Source organism: Podarcis vaucheri (assembly GCF_965113315.1).
Source record: "Podarcis vaucheri genome assembly, chromosome: 2".
Taxonomy (NCBI): domain Eukaryota; kingdom Metazoa; phylum Chordata; class Lepidosauria; order Squamata; family Lacertidae; genus Podarcis; species Podarcis vaucheri.
This window is the reverse complement of record NC_138760.1, coordinates 95,814,162-95,829,062: the sequence shown is the minus strand read 5'-3', so window position 1 is coordinate 95,829,062 and position 14,901 is coordinate 95,814,162. Positions and strand designations below refer to the sequence as shown.

General features: G+C 46.1%; 2 long non-coding RNA genes across 2 annotated transcripts in view; both read right to left on the bottom strand.

Moving 5' to 3' along the window:
- LOC309525412 overlaps positions 1–1,908 on the bottom strand; it is a 43,201-nt gene extending 41,293 nt beyond the window's left edge. The window contains exon 1 of the long non-coding RNA XR_014216246.1: positions 1,792–1,908. This is a non-coding gene — a long non-coding RNA (uncharacterized lncRNA). The remainder of the gene's footprint in view (positions 1–1,791) is intronic.
- Positions 1–14,901, bottom strand: part of LOC309525497 — a 602,601-nt gene that overhangs the window by 256,031 nt on the left and 331,669 nt on the right. The gene's annotated exons all lie outside the window — the stretch shown is intronic.

The window sequence follows — 14,901 nt, the reverse complement described above, 5'->3', positions numbered from 1 at the left end:
CAACTAACCACTGAAAACAGAATTGTGAGCTTATGCTTCTAAAGAGATGGGAGTTTTGTTAGTAGGAAACACTCTGTGTTCTTGCTATGAATCTGATAGGCACAAATTGACATGCCCCAAGGTTATGGTGGCTGATCACACTCTGGTGTTTGGTAAAATAGGGAAATTTCACTGAAACTAATTTCTAAGTGTTGGAGACTGTGATTCCGGCATAATGTGCCTGCATTTCAATGCATATGTTATCTCCCATAGATTTAAGTGAGTGAGAGAGAACACTTTTCGTTCCTGACACCTGTCACATTCTGGGAGTACTATAATTATCTCTCCGTTACATCAGGCATTGCAAACATTATATGCAATTTCGTAGGCATAGTTATTGCTGCACTCTGTGCAATATAAGTGCATTCGCACTGTCAAAAGCATAATAAAAATACCTTCCATTGTATGGTTCTCTGGAGTTCAAGAAGAATTAGTATGGAAATTATATACACCTGAAATACCACACATAGTTTTCTTCATGTATATGGTTAAAGTAACTGATGTATCCATGAGTAACAAAGCAGTTTTCTTTACTTGTATAAGTAATAATGTTCTCCGATACGACCCCTTCATTTCCATCTTTAAGGTGGGAGTAATGCTTTTGCTGCATAAATTTATTCCGCCTAAATCTGCCGATATGCCTCCTACAACAAAGCATCTCTCCATAATTGTGTATCTGGCATGGTAAATCCTATTCTGCATGAAAACTAATGATTGAGATTGCAAAAGATCCACATGAGCCTGAACATTCAATTCTGGCTCCATAGATGGTACATTAATGGGATCGCATTTTCCATGTACTGCCTGCAGTTATCTCATGGTAACCTACATCTAAAATTTGAACCACCTTTCTGCTTCCTCCACAGTAGTTCCCCCTTCCCAACACACAAATGCAATTATGTGGGAGAAAACATCAGCATGATGACCTTGTCCACATGCAAATGAGGTGGAACAATCTGAAATATGAGGTTTCTGAAGTGCACAGTTCTGCTTTGTGCAACATCAATATGCTAACAACCCACCATTCCTACTTTAAAAATAAATAAATTCTGGAGTTTTTCATGCGACTTTGCCACAGCTTTCATTTTGCTGAAAGTTTTGTTTCTTACAGGTTACCACTGCATACCAGTGCATCTTCGTCGCCATTAAAACCACTGTGTGTAACAGAATTGAGCAGTTATATTAAGATGCCTTTTTGTGTTGTGATTTAATCTGTGTGCACTGGTGTGCACTGGTAAGGCATAAGAAAAAGGAATGTTCTGAAAACTGCAGCAAATGATGCATGCCCGTCCATTCTGAAATAAATTTTAGAAATTCTCCAAGTTAAACTGGAAGGCAGTAGCACAGAACACGGAGCAAAATGACCTCATAAAACAAGACTAGAAAGAAACAGGGGAACTCCCAGTTATGCCTAGTTGATACAGTATGCATGGAAATCTACGTAATCTGAGAAAAGCAATTCTAGGCAGTGCTTTCCTAGATATTAACCCATATTTCTGCAGGGCCATTTCCCTCTACATTTAAGTGTTTTAACTTTAGAATAAAACCCATCGCCATGCCTCCCTGCAACATGGGTGTACGATTTGCTTACCTTTAAAATGGAGCGGGCCAAGAGGTTGTGTTATTATTTTTCACAATCAGAAGCTGGAGCTGCCTGGAATGACTCAGTCTCAACACCCATTCTTCTTCGTTCACACATTACTAGCATTGCTTAAAGGGGAAAATAAAACACAAAATGGGTTTTATACTTACCGTTACTTCCTAGTCACAAGGATGGCTTTGGATTCTACACTACATGACTGGAGCTACCTCCATGGTACCCTCTTGAAAGGAAGAGGGAGAAGAGAGAGGAAGAGGCAGAGCTTGGATGGCTAGTGGGAAACCACAAAGTGTTTATTAGTCTCAATCCTGCCCTCTACTGACTGGAGGCTCAGAGAGGCAGCAGAAGGCTGGGGGGGGGGGAGGTTGTTAAGAGCCAGAATTGCCATGGAGGCTGCCAGTTTTGTACAGTAAATGCATTACTTTTTTTCGGGTGGGGGGGGCGCAGGGGTATGCATACCCCTAAACATTTTGTGAATCTAAGTTTGGCCTCATTGAGGGGCATTATTTCAATATGAGTAGGAAAATGAGAGTACCCCTAAACATTTTTTTTTAAAAAAAGCACTGAGTAACTGTATTACTGTATAGTTGTATGCATTTGATCCCCTTTTTAAAAATTACGTCTTTAGTTTGTTGGGATTTATTTCCTGCTTGCGTTACTGACTGCCAGTTGGCCATGCCTGTTTTGTACTATTTATTTTTCATGTATTTTAAATATTTATAGGCTGCCTTTTCGGATGAAGTCCTTTCATTTGCTTTCATCAAGCAAACAAGAGTGTGACAGCCAGCGGTTTAAAAATAAGAAGAGGAAGAATTGATACATTTCAGAATGGTGAATCTGGTAGAATGAAAAAGTAGTGAGACTCAAGTTTATTATCAACTTTGTATTAATCTACACGTCTTGGTACTCCATCCCCTGGGCCATAAAATGCTCTAAAATGCACTGACAGCGTGAACTTAGTACAAACTCCCAAAATTTTTAGATCTGGGCTCTTATTAACACTTTGGGAGGGAGCCTCAAGCTTCAATTGTAAACCAATTGTGGCCTCATGATAAGCACATAATTTTGCCTACGATCAGGATGGAAGATTCTGCACCCTGGAGATAAGCAGCAGCAAGATGAAGACAAATATTGACAAAGGAGATAAATCAAGCTGTTGTGATAATGAAATATAATCGTATGTTATTTTTAAAAAGCCACAGTCAAAATGGACATATTTCTCCTGCTGGGAAATATTGAGCCTTCAGGAAAAAGAAAATTACCTTCTTCTTTTTTTTGGTCAATTCTCTGTATTCATACCTGAGAGTGAAATAACCAGTATCCACATGAGCAGACAGGGGCTGTTCTTCAAACTATTTGTTTTCTTGCATCTTCTTCACATTAGATTGACTAATGACAAGCAGGGCAGCTGTTCAGAAAGGTTTGTTTCACATTTGGCGAGTCTTTTATAACACACACATCCTGTGCTCACCTGTACCACTGTGGACCCAGGCAGACTTGAAACCATGTCAACAGTTTGGCAGCTTTCCTTCATGTCAATTCACCTACCCAGCTGGAGGCCTTAGCACTAACAAGCCACTGATACATGCTACAGCCTTAACTTCCTAGGCTTCTAGGCTTCTTTGTTTTCTGAAACAATAGCGACAATAATGATAGGTGGCGTGGAGGATGTGGAAGAAAAGCCTGACTATTCAGCCGCAAGGATTCTGTGGGAAAAATCGGGAGGTCACATAACTCCATACCCTCCGACATTTCTCTGATGAAAATAGGTAAAGGTAAAGGGGACCCCTGGCCATTAGGTCCAGTCGTGACCGACTCTGGGGTTGTGGCGCTCATCTCGCTCTATAGGCCGAGGGAGCCGGCGTTTGTCCGCAGACAGCTTCCGGGTCATGTGGCCAGCATGACTAAGCCGCTTCTGGTGAACCAGAGCAGCGCACGGATACGCCATTTACCTTCCCGCTGGAACGGTACCTCTATGAAAATAGGGACGTCCTAAAGAAAAGTGGGACATTCCGGGATGAGATCAGAAACCAGGATGGCTTCTGTAAATCTGGGACTGTCCCTGGAAAATAGGGACACTTGGAAGGTCTGTAACTAGAGAGCCACAAGTTCCCTTTTCCCAAGAGGCAATAATTCACTTGTATGGGAGAAGGTAAAGGAACGCTTTGGGGAATAATATTGAGTGGAGGATAAAGCCACCATCACCTTAAATGACAGTAAAGCAAGTTTGAGCCAAGCTTTGTTTGATCTAAGCTGCATCATGGATTTTGTTTCTTGGTTACACTGCTAGTACAGGCATAGGCAAACTTGGCCCTCCAGGTGTTTTGGGACTACAATTCCCATAATTCCTGACCACTGGTCCTGTTAGCTAGGGATGATGGGAGTTGTAGTCCCAAAACATCTGGAGGGCCGAGTTTGCCTGTGCCTGGTCTAGTACGAGTAATTGGGAGATTGGACTATTGATAGATAAGTGTGATTGCTTATCACACTCCTTTCGCCTATGCCAATCAAGGCAGGCTCTTCTCCTGACCTACACACATTCATTGCAACATGTGTAAAAAATCCTGCATGTGTATTTGCAGAAACTTCCTAACACATGTCCTAGAGAGTGTGCATACGTTTTGGTGTCATGATCCCAGAGTCCAGCAGTGATCATGACATTGGGGAGCCAGGGACATGAAGTCTGTGGCTGACTGGCAGGCAGGAGCCTCTTTGACCAAATCCCACAGGGCCCTGGCCTATAAAATCATAGCCAGGCCTCTCACAGGCACCTTCTCTGAAGGAACTGCCTGCCTCCCAGCCTCCCTCAATGATTCAACAGCAGAGGGAGAACAGCAGGCTCTGTTCACCAGGCCATTTTCCCCCTGCAAAAGGTGTTTGTGCATTGGGCAAAGCGGTAAAGCATTTCTAATAACCTTTGGAAGGGTTGAAGCAGTGACATACCTGTAACTGGAGAAGCCACCCTGGGAATGATGCTACATGCTCATGTGAAATGTGTCCCATATTTTGAGTTATTTTGACAATATCACAAATGATCACCCTACTGATTATTCACTCTGACTGTCTCTGAGTGTAGCAACAACAAAAGAGTTAGACAGTTTTCTTGCGTAAGGTTAAATGTTAGAAACAACACAGCATTTTAATTAGAGGCATCTGTTCTTCAGTAGACTGCCTTCCCCATTTATCTGTGATAAATAATCCACTTTCTCTTTAGTCTTGAACTCTGTTCCTTTCAAGGGAACCATTCAGCTAAATATAACATCTAATGACAAAGTATTTTAACATTTAAAAACCTTAATTGGTTGTTTACAGTATGTCAACTTAGCAACATTTAAAACAAAACAAAACACAACCACCAATATTTTGAAGAGAGATATTTGTTTACTTCAATTTTGTGTGAGTCAGTATGTTTCATCCAAGGCTATTGATTATGAAACTGGGCTTATTCTCCAAATAAGATATGGTTCTTTAGCACAGCTCACTCTGAGAAGTTTGGTTGGCTAGGTCTTGGACAAGGGTGAGAGAGATAGAGAAAGAAAGAGAGAGAGAGAGAATCTCAAAGGAGCACTCAAACAAATAGAAATAAGTGGAAGCTTTGTGTGAAAATGAAACAACCATTTTTACTTGTTACCTACTGTATCCTACACCAGAGACATTATAGGACCACAGTTCTGGTTAAGGGTGTGTTGATGAAATTACATTCTGCTATAATAACGGTGAGAAAGTAGTACAGTAAGAAAATATTTCAGCAGACTGCTTTGAAACTTGGCTGTACTGTATAGGAAATGATGATGATTGTCCATGCCAAAACTAGGACAGAAAGAATAATATCTGCCTCATTTTAAATGAGTTAAATGTTTGACAAGTAACTTTGTGAAGGTGACACGTGAGGGAAATTTTTCATCCCATAGACTTTGTTGGAGTGGCTTTTCCAGAAAGCAGTGCATGGTTAAACTAGGGAACTTGCCCCCATATGAGACACTGATGGTCACCAACTTAGATGGCTCTAAAAGAAGATTAGACAAATTCATGGAGGACAAGGCTATTAGTGGCTACTAGTCATGATGTCTATTTTTTTCCTCCACTGTCCAGTTGCTAGGGTCTGTTGTATTCATGTCCAGCTCGGAGGCTTCGCACAGGCCACCATGAGAACAGAATGCTGGACTAGATGGAGCACTGGGCTGATCCAGCAGGCTTGATTTATGTCCTTATGTTCTCAAATGTGAGGGCAGGTGGAAAGAGAATTCGGTTGCAAAGATGGCCCACAGGAAAAAGGTTGGATCAGCCTTCTCCCAGTGCTTCAGCTGTGAACAAATTTCCACCCACAAAGCTACACACACACAACATGCAAGGATACTGATATCCTCTCACACCAACAGGGGCTCACTGGGGGAGCCAGAGATGTCATTCTGGAGGCAGCCAAGTGCTCATCAGGGCATGGGGCAAGATGGTGGTGAGCTTGAAGAAGTTCCAGACTCGTGGCATTGCGTGTGCACTGTGGGGCTGCTGCTCCTACCACCTCACCTCATCTCAACAAATGCAGCACTGCTGGAAGACTGCCTCAGCCTCCACACAAGCCACCATTGCCACATACTGTATTACTGGATCCTGAGATGCACTGAAACCTTGCATGGTTGAATTAAACCTTGATGTTCAAATGTTTTGAGACAGATGGTGCAACTGCTTGTCCTAGACACATTCACGTTTAAGCATTCTCACCCAAACTATCACACAAATGGTTCAAGTGTGAAATGACCACACTGAGCTCTCCTCTACAGACATTGGCCTATAAATGTCAATGGAAGATACATATTTATATACATGCAGGAATTCTTCCACTGAACCTAATGATGGGACACCCCCTTTTGACCTGGGATATATGGATGTTATAAAAGCTACAATCCTGTGCTATAAGGCTGTATTTAACTAAATAGGACTTACTTCCCAGAAGGTTTGCACTGTAAGCCCATTAAACATCCTAAAATATCTTCTGCATGGCTGACGGGTTTCCCCACAACATGGTAGCTCAAAGAAAAATACCCTGAGAATCTCATCAGAAAGGTTTCTTTAACTAACCCGAAGCTGCCGCCGCAGGATAATTTGAGCGACTGTGCTTAATAACCAGCGATATGGCCTACCTAGATCCATGTCAGATGAAATCCAATCCATTTTTCTTCTGCAATACATCAGGGAAATTAAATTGTATCTGTTACCATAGGAACATCTTGGCCAATTGCTTGAAAATAAATCTACAAGAAAAGAAGATGCCATTTTGTTCCTGTAAGAAACCATGTGTTCCAATAAAGGGGGGGGAAAGGGAGCATATTCACTAATGTGAATATTTCAGCAACTGAAAACCTAGACTTTAGTTGATGATGCTCCTACACCCACCACACACATCCCTGAGATAAGGGAGATCTGCACAGAGAAAAGATGGTGGCTTCTTCCAAAGATATCTCTGCACAAAAGGGTTGCCTGAGTTCCTAGTATCTCACTGTGTGTGCACTTTGTATCTGCTTCAAGATGTGGATAGCCAGTATGGAAGCACAGACTGGTGAAGGCACATTGTATTACGGCCACGCTGCTTTCCCCAAAAGGAAGCATATTGTGCATGCAGAAATTAATATGCAGGCACACTGCCAGGCTGGATAGTATTCCTTCATTCATCGCATGCAGCAAGATCCGCAAACACAGCAATTGATCTCTTCTTGTTTTCTGGTTTGAAGCAAATGAAGAGAACGTGCTTTCCTGCCCCTCCTTCTCTGTACTGTGTGCATATGAGAACACCGGAACAGCACCTCAGAACAAGAGGCTAGTGTATATTTTTGCTTCCCCATCTAGCCTTCACTCACCAACCCAGCTAGGCATGTTCAAGTTTAAAATGCTATACAGTGGTACCTCAGGTTAAGTACTTAATTCATTCCGGAGGTCCATTCTTAACCTGAAACTATTCTTAACCTGAAGCACCACTTTAGCTAATGGGGCCTCCTGCTGCTGCCGTGCCGCCGCAGCACGATTTCTGTTCTCATCCTGAAGCAAAGTTCTTAACCCGAGGTACTATTTCTGGGTTAGCAGAGTCTGTAACCTGAAGCGTATGTAACCTGGAGCGTAGGTAACCCGAGGTACCACTGTACTGGGAAAACATGAAGTGCGCCAGCCTCCTATAATGGCTGATGGGTGCATGCGAACCAATGTGAATATGCATCATGGATAGGAATAGAGAGGAGCGTTGCACTGGGATCTGCGGCAATGATCCTTCCTTGAGTGGGCCTGCACTCAGGTTGGTCTGCACTGGGACTATCTTGCACATGAGCAAAAAGCAATAAAGTACAAAAAAGGAGGTGTGGGGAATACTTTCCATGTGTTTTGGGGATCCAACTTCTCTGGTCAGCATGGCCAACAGCTAGGAATGATGGGAGTTGTATTCCACACAATCGAGATAACCACATGTTCCTCATCCCTGCAATAACAATAAATAAATAAAAGCCTTAAATTCCATTCAGATATTCATAGCAGACAATTTGGCTGCCTCACAATCGTTCACTTTAATTCAAGGTTGTTCATAATTATAACCAATATGGGATTTTTAGAAGCAACCCATAACAAATAATTCAATGTTTGGGGTTGCATATAAGTAAAGCAGAAAGAAATTCCTGGTAACAAATCCCAACTGTCAGGGAACTGCCATCGGAGGAACAGGTGGTGGAGGGGCTCAGGGAGGTTGGGAGAGAATCAACAGCTGAAGCAGGAACCAGCAGGGGGAGGAGTGGATCTCTGAGGGAATGCGAGCAGGTGGGAGGGCTCAGAGACACTTCCAGCGAGAACAGTGGGGAGGTATCTGAAGCTCCCATAGGGAGACCCACGCCTCGCCGGAAACTGTCACGCCGTGAGTCCAGAAGACGTGTTTCCGTTAAGGAACTCTTATGCTGGAAACGATTCCGAAAACAACCACTGTCGGAATCTGCAAGTGATTAGAGCAGACATGTCTGAGGAGCTCTGTCACACACAGAGGTTTGTGGGGTTGCACAAACTCTGAGGGACTACGATTTTACGCACAAGCAGCTCATCATCCCATCACAGCATTCCGACAGTCTCTGTAAGCAGTTTGTGCAGGAGAAGGCATCATGAGCGACCCAGCCGGAACCGGAGAAGCAGGAGTTGGAGCGGGTCCAAGCCTGGAAGAAAGGTACCGGGCGTTGGAGATCCAACTAGCGCTGCAGACGGCGAGGCTTGAGGAGAGAAGGGCTCAGGATGCAGACAAGAGGGGGAAAGCCACCCAGTTCACCAGAAAGGTACCAGGATTGGTGCAGAAGTTTGGGGGGGGACCCCAAGGACTACCATGCCTTTAGAACAGAGATGCAATATGCCCTCAATGTGCAGTTTGATGAATTCCCTGACGAGGAATCGCGAGTGGCTTTTGTGATTGGGCATCTTGAAAAAGGGGCGAGGGACTGGGTTAGACCCCTGATGGCAACGCATAATGACGTCCTAAAGGACACCATGAAGTTCTTTCGTGCAATGGATCTCATGTTTTCCAGCGATATTGAGGAGGGAGTGGTGCGCAGACAGCTAATGGCTTGCAAGCAGGGAAGCCGATCTGTCCGTGAGTACTGGACTGAGTTCACCATGCTGGTTCACAGATTGGGGTGGGACTTATCGGCGGCACCCATTCAGATGCTATTTGAAGAAGGTCTTTCTTCGGCTGTGAAAGACGAACTGTCCCGGAGCCCCAGGGCGGTTTCTATGGATCAGCTGACCAAATCTGCGCTGACCATAGGAGCGCGCCAGGAGGCGAGAGCCTTGGAGAGGCGGGAAGGTAAAGGGGAACGTTGGAAGGAGTTCCGCATTCCAGACATTCCTGAGCCAGCTTTCCCGCCGGCAGAGCCGATGGAAATTGGAACAGCGCGCGCGCGCGCAGTTTCAAAGCCCAGTGAAGGGGGGAGGAAGGAGGGAAAAGGCGCCCGGAAATGCTATCTCTGCCAACAGCCAGGTCACTTTGCCAGAGTCTGCCCCCAGAGGAAGGAATGGCAAGGGATGGTGGGAGCTGTTGAGGGAGGAGTGGAGGAGATATCGGAGCAAGTAAAAGCCAACGCCTGGCTGCCACCGTCGGGGCACAGCAGCCAGGCCAAAGAGCAGTGAAAGTGCCCACGCCAGAACCTCCCAAACCTGCCCTAGTGATAGAAGTGTCACTAGAGTTGCAAAACGGATACCCTCTGAAGATTAAGGCGCTGTTGGACTCAGGCAGCTCCTGCAATTTCATGAGCAAAGAGTTTGCAGCTGAACACCAGATACAGACGATCCCTTTAAGCAACCCCCTACAGGTGACCACGATCGATGGCAGGGAGCTGTTGGGAGGGGAAGTCAGCTTGCAGACCGTCCCAATGATAATGAAGGTGGCAAGGCACACAGAACTGATAGCGTTTAATGTGGCCACCTTGGGAGGGGCTCCCATTATTTTGGGGATGAGCTGGCTGGCGTTACATGATCCACTGGTGGGCTGGCATCAGAGAGTGGTTTCCTTTGGTTCCGCACATTGCTTAGAACACTGCAAGGAGGGAAAGGGTTCAGCAGGAGCCCAAGCTACCCTAGCAGGGACAGAAGTAACGGAGAAGGTGAAGGTACCACGACAATACGCAGATCTCAGCGACGTGTTCAGCGAAAGGGAAGCTGACCAACTACCTCCGCATAGACCCTTTGATTGTCAAATCAATTTACTGCCTGGGGCGCAGCTCCCCGCAGGCAAGTTGTATGCCATGTCAGACAGAGAAATGCAGGAGCTAAGAGCGTTCATTGACAAGAACCTGAGGAGGGGTTTCATCAGAGAGTCAAGAGCGGTGGGAGGTAGTCCAGTGTTTTTTGTGGATAAAAAAAACACGGACAAGCCGAGACTTGTGTGTGACTTTCGGGCCTTAAACGCAGTGTCAGAACCATTGGCCTTTCCCATGCCTAGAATAGATGACATTTTGAACAGGGTGCGGAAGGGAAAGATTTTTACCAAGCTGGACCTAAGGGGGGCGTACAATCTGATACGTATAAGGAAAGGGGATGAATGGAAAACCACCATGTTCACCCCTTTGGGGGCATTTGAATATCTCGTTATGCCATTTGGATTACAAGCAGGCTCGGCGTGCTTTCAATCGCTGATGAACCACGTACTAGGGCCTTTGCTTTACAAGAATTGTGTGGCCTTCCTGGATGACGTGTTGGTGTATTCTGAGAATGAGGAGCAGCATGTGAGAGACGTCAGAGAAGTGTTGCGCAGGCTGCTAGCCAACCGGCTGTGGGTGAAACTGGAGAAGTGTCAGTTTCATACCAAGGAGGTGGAGTTCCTGGGGTACCGCCTGTCAGACAAGGGATTGGCTATGGATCCCGGCAAGGTCCAGGCAGTGCTGGAATGGAAAACACCCAAAACAAAGAAGGATGTGCAGAGGTTCCTAGGGTTTGGGAACTTTTACCGTAAGTTCATCCGAAACTTTGCCCACCTGACGGCGCCCATAACGGACTGTCTCAGCAGTAAGAAGAAATTTGTTTGGACTGAGGAGGCGGAGCGAGCTTTTGAGGAGCTAAAAAGGGCCTTCGCCTCTGAAGAACAACTTCTGCATGTGGATTTACAAAAAAAGATGAGAGTCGAAACAGACGCATCAGACAGAGCCATAGGGGCGGTGCTTCTTCTGCAGCCAGGGAAGGAGGAGTCAGAGTGGAGACCGTGTGCTTTTTTTTTGCGAAAGCTGAACAAATCCGAGAGGAACTACACGGTGTACGATCGAGAACTTCTTGCTATTCATGAGGCTTTTCGGAGATGGAGGCACCTGCTAATTGGCGCACAACATAAGGTGCAAGTGTGCACTGACCACAAGAACCTAGAGTATTGGAGAACGGCACGAGTGCTCAACCAACGGCAGTTGAGATGGGCCCAGGAGTTCTCCAGATTTAACTTTGAGATTTGTTATGTGCCAGGCCCAGAGAACGTTAGGGCGGACGCTCTCTCACGCAAACCTGAATATTTGGAGGGGGAGGGAGCACCCGAAGAGAGACATGTCATTCCAGAGGACCGCTGGGTGTGTGGGGCGGCATTGGTGGGGCAAAGAGAACTGGTAGAGGGAACGGAGAACGATGAATACGCTCAGGACAAACTCAGGGGACTCAGGAGGGAGGGAGATAAACCCGGAGGTTTTGAGGAGAGAAACGGGGCATTGTACTACAAGGGAGCGTTATATATACCTGAAGGAGAGTTGAGGGGGAAGGTACTCAAGCAGCTGCACGATAGCCCCACAGCGGGGCATTTTGGGCAACACAGAACCATGTGGCTGGTGACCAGGGAATTTTGGTGGCCCAAGGTCAGGGAAGACGTGCGGGAGTATGTGAGGAGTTGTGACCAATGCCAGCGAGCCAAAGGGGAAAGGCGGGCGCCGGCAGGGTTATTAGAACCGCTACCCACACCAGAAAGACCATGGGAAGCAGTGGCCATAGATTTCATGACTGATCTGCCAAGGTCCAGAGGGAAAACAGCCATCATGGTTGTGGTAGACCTGTTAACCAAAATGGCACACTTTATAGCCTGCTCACATGCGGTCACGGCAGAAGAAACAGCTAAATTGTTTGTAGAAAATGTCTTTAGGTTGCATGGCGCCCCCTTGAGGGTGGTTTCAGACCGAGGGAAACAATTTACGTCCAGGTTCTGGAGGAAGCTCATGAGCTTACTGCATGTAGAGGTTAATTTCTCGACTGCCCGGCATCCTGAAACCAATGGGCAGGCGGAAAGAGCCAATGGCATCCTCCAGCAATATTTGAGGTGTTATGTTAATGACAGAGAGAATGATTGGGTGGAGAAGTTGGCATTGGCGGAATTTGCCTACAACAATGCGGAGAACGTGTCCACGGGGATGAGCCCCTTTTTGGCTAATTACGGGTGCCATCCCAGGGCTTTCCCGGGGGGGGGAGGGGAGAGATGGAGCGTTCCAGCTGCCGAACAGTTCGTAGAAGAAATGGAAGCGATCCATCGCCAGCTCCAACTTAACTTAGACAGGGCCAAGGAGGAATATAAGAGGCAGGCAGACAAACACAGGAGAGAAGGTGAAACCATTAGGGTGGGGGACCAAGTGTGGCTGTCAACCCAAGGGTTACCCTTCAAAGGGGGTTGTAAGAAGTTAAGACCCAAAAGATTGGGCCCATTTGAAATCACACAACAGGTCAATCCAGTGGCTTTCAGACTCCGGTTACCGAACCACATGAAGCTGCACCCAGTTTTCCACAGGTCATTGCTGTCACTGTATAAAGGGGACAGAGAAGGGAGGGTCACTCGGGGACCAGCAATGGAGGAAAGGGAACAAAGCTACCATGTAGCGGAGATCCTCGATTCCAGGTGGAAGGGAGATCAAGTAGAGTATTTGGTAATGTGGGAAGGGGAACCGGAGTCGGAAAACACCTGGGTCAGGGCAGAGGATGTCAATGACGAGGTTTTAATAGAAACTTTTCATCAGAGGTTCCCACGTAAACCTCAGCCTGTAGCGAGGTTCCGGAGGGAATACTTTGCCACCACCGACGAAGAAGAGGAGTTGGAGGGGTTCACAGATTCCGAGGAGGAGGAGGATTCAGCGAGCCAGGACAGCGATCGATGGAGGGAATTGTTCGAGACGTCTGAAGATGAAGAAGATTCTTTTCGGGGTTTTACCTCCTCACCTCCCAGAGGAGAGGAAACGGGAGGGGGTGAGGGGGGCCCTGGAGGGGAGGTGGATGTCAGGGAACTGCCATCGGAGGAACAGGTGGTGGAGGGGCTCAGGGAGGTTGGGAGAGAATCAGGAGCAGGAACCAGCAGGGGGAGGAGTGGATCTCTGAGGGAATGCGAGCAGGTGGGAGGGCTCAGAGACACTTCCAGCGAGAACAGTGGGGAGGTATCTGAAGCTCCCATAGGGAGACCCACGCCTCGCCGGAAACTGTCACGCCGTGAGTCCAGAAGACGTGTTTCCGTTAAGGAACTCTTATGCTGGAAACGATTCCGAAAACAACCACTGTCGGAATCTGCAAGTGATTAGAGCAGACATGTCTGAGGAGCTCTGTCACACACAGAGGTTTGTGGTGTTGCACAAACTCTGAGGGACTACGATTTTACGCACAAGCAGCTCATCATCCCATCACACCAACTAAAGGTGAATCCTATGGTCCCTACTGGAGGCTCCGGAAAGTATCTCAGATTTGACTCTTCAACACTGGAGAAATAGATCAGAAATCACTGAAGAAGATCCAGTGTAAGATCACCACTTTCTACCGCCATGAAAAGCTGTTAGGGCCATAGAGGCATGTCAGGAGCAGTTTGAGTATGTGCTGAAGGAGGTCCAGGAAATGGGTTGGGTCTGAAGGACTGAAATGCTTCCTAGTCATTTGACACCCCAGAAGCCTTACAGTTGCGAAGTAAGCTCAAGTCTATCCAAGCAGAAGAGTTGTGTGTTTAAGAGCAGTTGTGTGTATCCAAGCAGAAGAGTTGTGTGTTTAAGAGCGATTGCTATGCTACATTCAACAAGGATTGTGTGAACTAGTCTATTACTTAAGGATGTTCTTTGAAATGTGTTGGTTTCAGTATGCTATCAAAACATAAATTTTAGAATTTTAACCAAAATATGCTTGTCTTTTGGAAAGTTTTCCTACATCATCCTGTCTTTTGGTTCAACGCTGATCTGATACCATCAGGTTTTTCTTGTGGTGGTTATCTCAAGAGCTGCTTTATTTTGTTTTAAATGTGTCTCATGATTTGTTTTCTGCCTCTATTTTTACCCAGCCTCTGTCTAACTTTCCCCTTTCCACATCTTTATGAGACAGATCCGATCTCACTCTCTGCTGCTTTTGAACTGGCTCATGTAATACTTTGTGGAAATGAGGCACTTACTACATTTTTGTTGTCCTTGCTCTAGTATTTTCCATTAGCGGAATGGAATCCTAGTAGGTACAGTAAACAGAAAATAATCCCACCATGTGGTGACATTGAATGTGCTAATTGTTCTGCTGAAATCTTATGTGCATTTAGTGGTATCTGTCTACCAGGCTGTAATTCTCCTCCCTTCCACCAGCAGTGCCACTCCCTGAAGTGTAATGACTCAACCAGGCACCTGTATCATTGGGGAGCTGAAACCACTGAGGCTGGAGATACAGATGTACCTGTAAGGTGGCATTCAGTTATATGGAGTGGCACAGACTATCCCACAACCTCCCATCCTCCCATGGTTATAACTCTGGGTTTTCTATTGAAGAGTGTGTGAGAAACAGTACTA